Consider the following 8,347-nt stretch of genomic DNA (forward strand, 5'->3'; position numbering starts at 1 on the left):
CCTCCTCGCAGGGCTAAAGTGTAACACCTTACTAGCCAGGGACTGTTACACTGTGTGTTTTAAAATAGTGCTAGACTCGCTAAATGAGTCATTTGGACTTAAATTTGTAATTAAAATTTATGTGTACACATGGGATTCCAAAAAGGAGTTTACAAACAGTTACATCCGTGAATAAGGTACTAGATGGTCGACCTAGGTGGCAAAATAAACTGAAATCCTAGATTCCCAAAAAAGGTCTCAACCATGGCGGTCAAGCAGGCCTCATATGTACATGTTGCCCTCGAAGCTCTCCAACTAATGGCTAGTCCAACTTCTCCTTGATCCTTAGCTGGTGATAACCAGATCGAAGATCAATCTTCGAAAACACTGTCCAACCCTGTAGCTGGTCAAATAAATCATCAATCCTCGCCAGTTGGTACTTATTCTTGATATTCAGCTTGTTCAACTATCTGTAGTCAATGCACATCCTCAATGACCCATCCTTCTTCTTTACAAACAAGACTAGCATACCCCACGATGAGAAGCTAGGCCTGATAAACCCCAAATCAAGTAGCTCTTATAACTATACCTTCAATTCTGCTGGGGCCATTCTGTATGGTGCCCATGACACTGGTTTCGTCCCTGGTGCCAACTCAATAACAAATTCAATCTCCCCGTGCGGCGAAAACCCTGGTAAATTCTCTGGGAATACATCTAGAAACTCATAGACCAATCTAGTCTCTTCAAACCCAATTGATACGACCCTAATGGTATCTACCACACTAGCTAGGAATCCTATGCAACCACCTCGCAATAGGTCTCTAGCCCTCAATGATGATATTATAGGAATGCAGGGACCGTTTATTGTACCCACAAATTGAAATGGGTCCTCACCCTTGGGCTCAAATGTCACCATCCTTCTCTTACAATCTATGGTTTCCCTAATAGGGCTAACCATTCCATACACAAGTTCATATCAAAATCCTCCATGGCTAACTCAATCAAGTCAATTGATTGCTCTCGACTGTCCACCTCTACTAGTAAGGGTCTAATCCATCTCCTAGAGATTACTTATTCCCCCATAGGTAATAAAGTCTCAAACCCCACAGCACAATAATCACATGGTCTACACAATCTATCTATCACTCTGCTAGATACAAAAGAATGTGTAGCACCAGAATCAATCAACACAGTGTAAGGAGAACCAGCACTAGAAATCTGACATGTCACTACTGAGGGACTAGCCTCAGCCTCTCACTGTGTCAAGGTGAACACTCAAGCTAGAGTTAAGCTTTCTGCCTTCTTTGGTTCTTCCTTCTTCGCCCTCAGGCAATCTTTCCTGAGATGTCCAACCACCCCCACATAAAAAATATGCCTTCGCTCGACATTCTCCCAGATGGCGTCTCCTACATCTGGCACACTTCAGATAAGTCATCCAAGTTTCATTGCCACCCTGGCGGCTAATCTGAATGCCTCGGGCCCTCCTGTCTAGGCCTGAAACTGTAGAAGTGTCTAGGGTCTTCCTCTTTTGGTCACTAGGGCCTCCACCCCTACCAAATCCTACAAATGGAGGTACCACCCTCCTAGTAGCTCGTATGGCGACGCTCTCACACCAAATCTTGTTCTCTGCACCTTCAGCAGTAAGGACCTTCTTCACTACCTAAGCATTAGTCATAACTCTAGGTACTGGGGTGAACCTGAAATCCCGGGCTATCATAGCATTTAGCCCTCAAACAAACCATTTCTTCCTTGTCACATCAGTTGGCACCAAGTCAGAAGAAAACTTGGCCAACCTATCAAACTTCAGAGAATACTCTGTCATTGTCATGGTGCCCCGGACCAGATTGGTAAACTCGTATGCTTTTGCAGCTCCAACTGCATTGTTGTAATATTTCTCATTAAACAGATCTTTAAGCTCTTTCCAGCTCAGTGTAGTCACATCTTGAGTCTGGGATACCACCTCCCACCAGATACGGGATTCCTCCCAAAACATATACGTGGCACAGGCCACTGTGTTGTTGCCTACCACCCTCATGAAATCCAGGATGGAGGTCGTCATACTCATCGACTGCTCTACTCACCGTGGGTCTGGCCCACCCTCAAAAGTAGGAGGGTGTTGCTTTCTGAACCACTCATATAAAGGCTCCCACCTGTTTTCAGCTCCTGGTTGCTGTGTAAAATCGGTACCACAACAAAGGGCACAACTGGTGTTACATTCCATGGAGGAACTTGTTGTCTCAACAAGTGGATCTCATCCTCTTGTCTTTGTAGTCTGGCTTGCATTTCAACAAACATATGTTGTCAGTTCCCAGGGGCTAGCAGAGGGTTTTGACCCTGGTCATCATTTATATCCTGAATCTCGGCACCAGCTAGTCGATCTGATTGCCTTGGAGGCATAACTCTCCAAGTATATCTGCAATCAATAACTCGGCTCTTCTAGCAATGATAACAACACCCAACACCACCCCACAGCCCCAAAATCAAACAAAATAAGCATAGAAATGCAATAACAATGCTATTAAGCATTTTAGTAGCTTTCCCATGTAGCAATCATACTAATAAGCATGTCTTTTCATATTCATGTTCAACCATAGTACTAATAGGCATGTTCTTACTATTCACAAGCAACAGCAATGCTGATAAGCAATTCTTTTCATATTCACATAGCAGTCAAGGCGCAGGCCCTATCAGTATAACTCATGCTCCCTATTCAAGCATGTCAATTAAACAAGTAAGCACATAATAACATCATTAGTTACTAAACCCTGAGACGAGCTTTTCTTTAGCCGCGAGTGTACATACCCAGCCAATCATTAGAAACCATTAAACCTTGGCAGCTATGATACCAAGTTGTAATGTCCTACTAGCTACGGACCATTATACTATGTGTTTTAAAATAGTTCTAAACTTGTTAAACGAGTCATTTTGACTTAAACGTGTAATTAAAGTTAATTAAAGGATTAGGTATTAGAAAATTTGGCCAAAATAATATTACTGTTCATTAAAAAGTTTATGTGTATACATGGGATCCCAAAAAGGAGTTTATAAACAGTTACATCTGTGAATAAGGTATAAGATGGCTGACCCAGGCCGCAAAACAAACTGAAATCCTATTATCCCAAAAGAGGACTCAATTGTGGCGGTCGAGCAGGCCGCATATGTACATGTTGCCCCCAAAGCTCTCCAACTCATGGCTGGTTCGACTTCTCCTTGCCCTTACCTGCACCACGTAGCACCCATGAGCTAAGGCTCAGCTAGAAAACTAAAATACAATAGAACAGATAATCAACAAGTTATAAATCATTAATAGCATGCTTAGCAGTTATAACCAACACTCAAGCAGACATTCAAACCATCTATATTTTAGAGTTATTAATTGAGCTTTTGAACTTAAAAATCTAAGTGAAAAAGAGTGTTTGTGTTGTTATTGTGTGGTTTTAGTCATTTCATCTTTAAATTTTAGTTTGTGTATTTTGTTTTAATTAATGATAAATCTTGTGGGAAAATAATGGGATTATGATCTAAAAAAATGTGATGTCTATCTTTTGAAGGAAAAAAGAAAGGATGCTTGGAAAGCTTGATGAAAAATATGCAAAGAAAGCATCTTGGAGCTAAAATCCTGGTACTTCGCTGTAGCATCATGTAACGACCCAAATTCGCTAATAAGGCTTAAGGGCCTTGATTAGTGTACCTGGAGGGCATAATGGGATTTTGTGTGTGACTTTAATGAGTTTAATGCATGATTATGATTTAATGCACATTATATGACTATTTGATTATTAGAGATGCATGACTATGTGAATTAGTATGCATGTAGACCTGATTATCTTAGAAAGAGCATAATTGTAATTTGGCCATGTTGGGCATGACTGTGTTGATATCTGTGATCTATGACTCGAGACGATCCTAGAATGAGCAGGCTAGCGGAAAAGTCAAAGTGGGAATCTATACCCGGCTTGGGTTAAGCCTGGGGAGTTTAAATGAGAATTTGGAAAATATATTGAGGTTAATCTTGATAATGAAGAATGTATATTTGGTGATTAATCAGGTATTGGGTAGCGAGCGGGAATTATTAGGAACACTTGAGGAATTAGTGGGAATTTGGGTAATATGACTAAAATGTCCCTACATGGGCATAAAGGTTTAGAATTATTAGGGAGGGCATTTTGGTCTTTAGGCTTGTTAGAGATAAGTTTAAGGGAGCTTTATACTTAGTGGATTTTGTAGAAAAAGAGTTATAAGGCTGAAAAGAAAGAAAGAAGGAAGAAAAAAGGAAAAGAGAGAAAACAGAGGGGTTTGGCTTTAAAGAATCGGTTTGTGGCTCTCCCAACCATTTTCCTTCATTTTTCTTGGAGTTAAGCTCAGTGGAGAGCTAGGGTAGGCTAAGCATCAAGGATCCTAAGCTAGACTTGAGGATTGGCAAGGGATTAGCAAGATCACATCAGAAATTTGAGGTAAGTTCTTGGGGATTTCAGTTTTAGGGCTTGACTGGTTTGAACTGTGTATTTGAGCTAAATAGATGGGATTTTTGGGGAAATCAGGTCAAGGTTGTAAAGGAGCAAGCTAAGGAGGTCTAGGGTTCAACTCAAGGTCGAATTTCTATCCACGGTATGATTTCTAAGACCTTATCTTTGTTGTTTGAGTGAATTTCTGGTTTTTGGGTTCATTATGGTAGATCTTGAGTTTTGGGTTGCTTGAGCTTGGGGTATGAGTTCTTGGAATGCTTGGGATGAGTGTGAGGTGTTGATAAGTTTTTTTTTTGGGCTTGGGAAAGATTTGGACAAGTTTGGGGTTGAAATGGTAGAAGGAAATCGCAAGAAGCGATTTTTGGGTTTTGCTAGTCTGCAACTAGCGCTACAGCGCTAGTCAGTGGGCGCTGTAGCGCTAGCCCCTGTTTCTGGGGGGTGATTCTGCTTGTAGTGCTAGAGCGCCTTCTTTAGAGCGCTGTAGCGCTGCACTGTTCACAGAAGGGGATTTTTGGGTTTTTGTTAAGGGATTTTGACCTAGGGTTCAGGGCTCGATTCCACCACTTTGTTTTGGGGATCTAGGACTTCCCGGGGGCTCAGGATTGGTCCCGAGGCTAGGTTTTGGACTTGAGGTTTGGTAATGACTTTGACTTATGGATTTTTCTTAGGTAAGCGCTAGGGCTCGAGTAGGATCGTGCTCAAGGAGTCAGGTGATCAAGGCTATCGAATTTAAAGGTAAGAAAACCGTAACACCCGGGATCAGGGCATGGGCCCACAGTGTTATTGCAGGGCATGGCCCTAGATTGTTTTACTTGCAAATGTATGACCTTGAGTGAATTATTATATGTTTGAATGATTATAATGAACTGAACGGCTAAGGCCGAGAGCGGCGAAGGTCGGGTACGGCCTTGGGGCCGGAAGTAACACTCAGCACATGGGGTGCTTATAGCCAGGGTGGGACCCAAGGGATACATGAGTTATCCTGACGGTGAGGACCGAGACCCCAGGCTTTGGTAAGGCCTCTGGGGCGGCATGGCCGTGCTTGTTTAGTATGATGGTTTTCTTATTTATCAGTGGATTATGTCAGCTATATACTATGCATATGTTATGTACTATTTGGGTTTTCTTGCTGGGCTTCGGCTCACGGGTGCTCTGTGTGGCAGGTAAAAGCAAGGAGTCAGTCAACCGGCCATGAGCATGGAGAGCATGGGGGCAGCGCGTACATGTTCGGCCTGCCCGACTACTTTGGTTGGGGGCATTTTGTAAATGGCTGTATTAACTTATTCTTTTGATAGTTAACCTGGTGTAAATCTATTTTTGAGTTGTAAATATTTTGTAAACCTTATTTTTGGGATCCCAGATGTTTGATACTTAATGTTTTCAATGAAACTAAACATTTTCAAAGAGTACAGCCTTAAACTCTGGTTTATTCACACTTTTGGTTTTAGAAACCACGTAGAGTCAGTCAAAAGCACGATTTCTGTTTTAAACTCACTAAGTAACGGCTCTAAGGTAGTAGGGCGTTACACATCATTTCAACTTTGCTACAGCAAAGTGTGCACAATCAGCGGCATAAGTTATGCATACTTGGCAAGTCGTTAAATGTGGTGGAATGACATGATGAGATGGAGGATGAGATGGTAAATAGCTTATTTTTTTTTAGGGAAAAGGTGGTCCCCACGCGTAGAAGAAAAAGAAAAGGGTTTATACCCTTTTTGGAACCCTAGAGAGAGAGGGATCATCTTCAACAAAGACCCAACCGCCCAACACCATTGAATATCATATTTTCTGCATTTTTGAGCTGAAAAATACCAAGAAAAGAAGGGAAAACGTGGAGAAGAGAAGAGAAACAATAATAGAGGAGGAGAAGAAACTTTCCACCATTGGGGGCTAGAATCTCTCTCTTTCTTCTATTTTGATTTTGCATTATTTCTCTAAGTTTTGAACTAATAGAACAATGTGGTGGATGTTTATGGTTCTTTGTTGATTTTGAGTATGACTAACTTTTTAAAGCTAGGATATTGATGAACCCTAATTTGTAGTGAAACCCCAAATTATTGATTTTAAATTTATGCTAAGTTGCTCTTGTTCAATTAAGCTATATTTATTTCTAATTATAGCTTGAGATTGATCAACTTGAGTGGGTTACAAGGTAATTTGAATTCCAGAAGTGTTTAAATTAGTGTATAGGCTTAGTTGATGCATGTTGATAAATATGTTGTTGATTAGTGGATAATTTAGGGATATTTTATTCACCATGCAAACTTGAAGGATTGATACTTCAAATTATATTCTTGAAATTGAATTTATCATATGAATATGTGAATTTAATTGATAGAACTTTAACATGAGCATTTGGAAAAATGGCATGTGCATTGAAAACGAAATCCTAGTTACAAGAGAACTTTGCTATGAACTTTGTTGTAGCATTAGGCGTAAAATGACAAATTAGGGGGAATTGGTATTCCTAGCTATTTCCATCATTGCTTTGACAAAGAATTACTCATTGATTTAGTTTAACTTGTTTCCATTTTATTTTTCTAAAGTAATTTGCACATTCTTAGTTACTCGCATTGATTCAAAGTGTTTGCAACCCAAATTGTAGAGTTGATTTTTATAATATTTAGCTTAAAGCAATCCTTGAGGAGACGATAAAATTACTTACTATTGTATTACTTGTTAGACGATTATGTACACTTGCATATACTAAAAGAAAAATCGCAACAAGTTTTTGGCGATGTTGTCGGGGATTGCTTAAAGTCAATTATTGTAAAGTTAATTATCTTGCAATTTGGTTTAAATTTTCTTTTGTGCTAACTTGGGTGATTCTCATGCAAATTCAGGTTCACACAGTGTATGAACGAGAATCAAGACCCTGAACTACTTCCCATTGATCCAGAAATTGAGCGTACATTTAGGAGGCGAAAAGTACAAAATTCAAAAAGGGAAGTAGTAGTGATGGATACTGAGCAAGGGGCTCAACAGAGAGCTGCTCAAAGAGCAGCAAATCTAGCAGGAGCTGCTCAAGAAGGACTAGCTGCCAATAATGGGCACAATGCAGTTATTGTGGTTGATGATAGAGATCGTGCTATTAGTTAATATGCTCTCCCCCTCTTCAACGAGCTCAATCCCGACATTGTTAGACCAGAAATTTAGGCCAGACAGTTTGAATGAAAGTCAGTCATGTTCCAGATGCTTCAAACTGTTGACCAGTTCAGTGGGATGCCAACAGAGGATCCTCACCTTCATTTTTGCTTGTTCATTTAAGTGAGTGACTCTTTCAAGTTGGCCATAGTAACAAAGGATGCCCTGAGACTGAAGTTGTTCCCATACTCCTTGAGAGACAGAGCGAGAGCTTGGTTGAACTCTTTGCCATATGATTCTGTGACTACTTGGCAAGAGTTGGCTGAGCGGTTTTTACTCCTACTAAAAATGCCAAGCTCCGCAATGAGATTGCTTCATTTCAGCAACTTGATGAAGAATCTTTATATGAGGCATGGGAGTGGTTTAAGGAGTTATTGTGCAAATGCCCTCACCATGGCATTCTACATTGCATCCAGATGGAGACCTTCTATAACGGTCTCAACACTCATACTAGAATGGTGGTTGATGCTTCAGCAAACAAGGCTCTTCTTGCTAAGTCCTATAATGAGGCATATGAAATCCTTGAGAGAATATCCAATAACAACTATCAGTGGCCCACTTCTAGATCGTCTACAGGTAGAAAGGTGGCTGCTATACATGATGTAGATGCCATCACTTCTTTTGCAGCTCAAGTTTCCTTTATTTCTAATATGCTCAAGACAATGAATATGGGTATGAATCAATCAATGGGGCAGCCTATGGCGACACAAATAGGGCAAATGAAGAACATTTCTTGCGTGTATTGTGGTGAGGATCAT

At 40.6% G+C, this 8,347-nt stretch overlaps 1 non-coding gene across 1 annotated transcript; it reads right to left on the reverse strand.

The window, feature by feature from the left end:
- Positions 1-7,882: 7,882 nt before the first annotated feature.
- Positions 7,883-7,989, reverse strand: LOC133807536 (small nucleolar RNA R71). Its single transcript, XR_009879442.1, has one exon. It is a non-coding gene; the product is annotated as a small nucleolar RNA R71 (small nucleolar RNA).
- Positions 7,990-8,347: the final 358 nt, after the last annotated feature.

The sequence above is a fragment of the Humulus lupulus genome, chromosome X (genome assembly GCF_963169125.1).
Source record: "Humulus lupulus chromosome X, drHumLupu1.1, whole genome shotgun sequence".
NCBI lineage: Eukaryota > Viridiplantae > Streptophyta > Magnoliopsida > Rosales > Cannabaceae > Humulus > Humulus lupulus.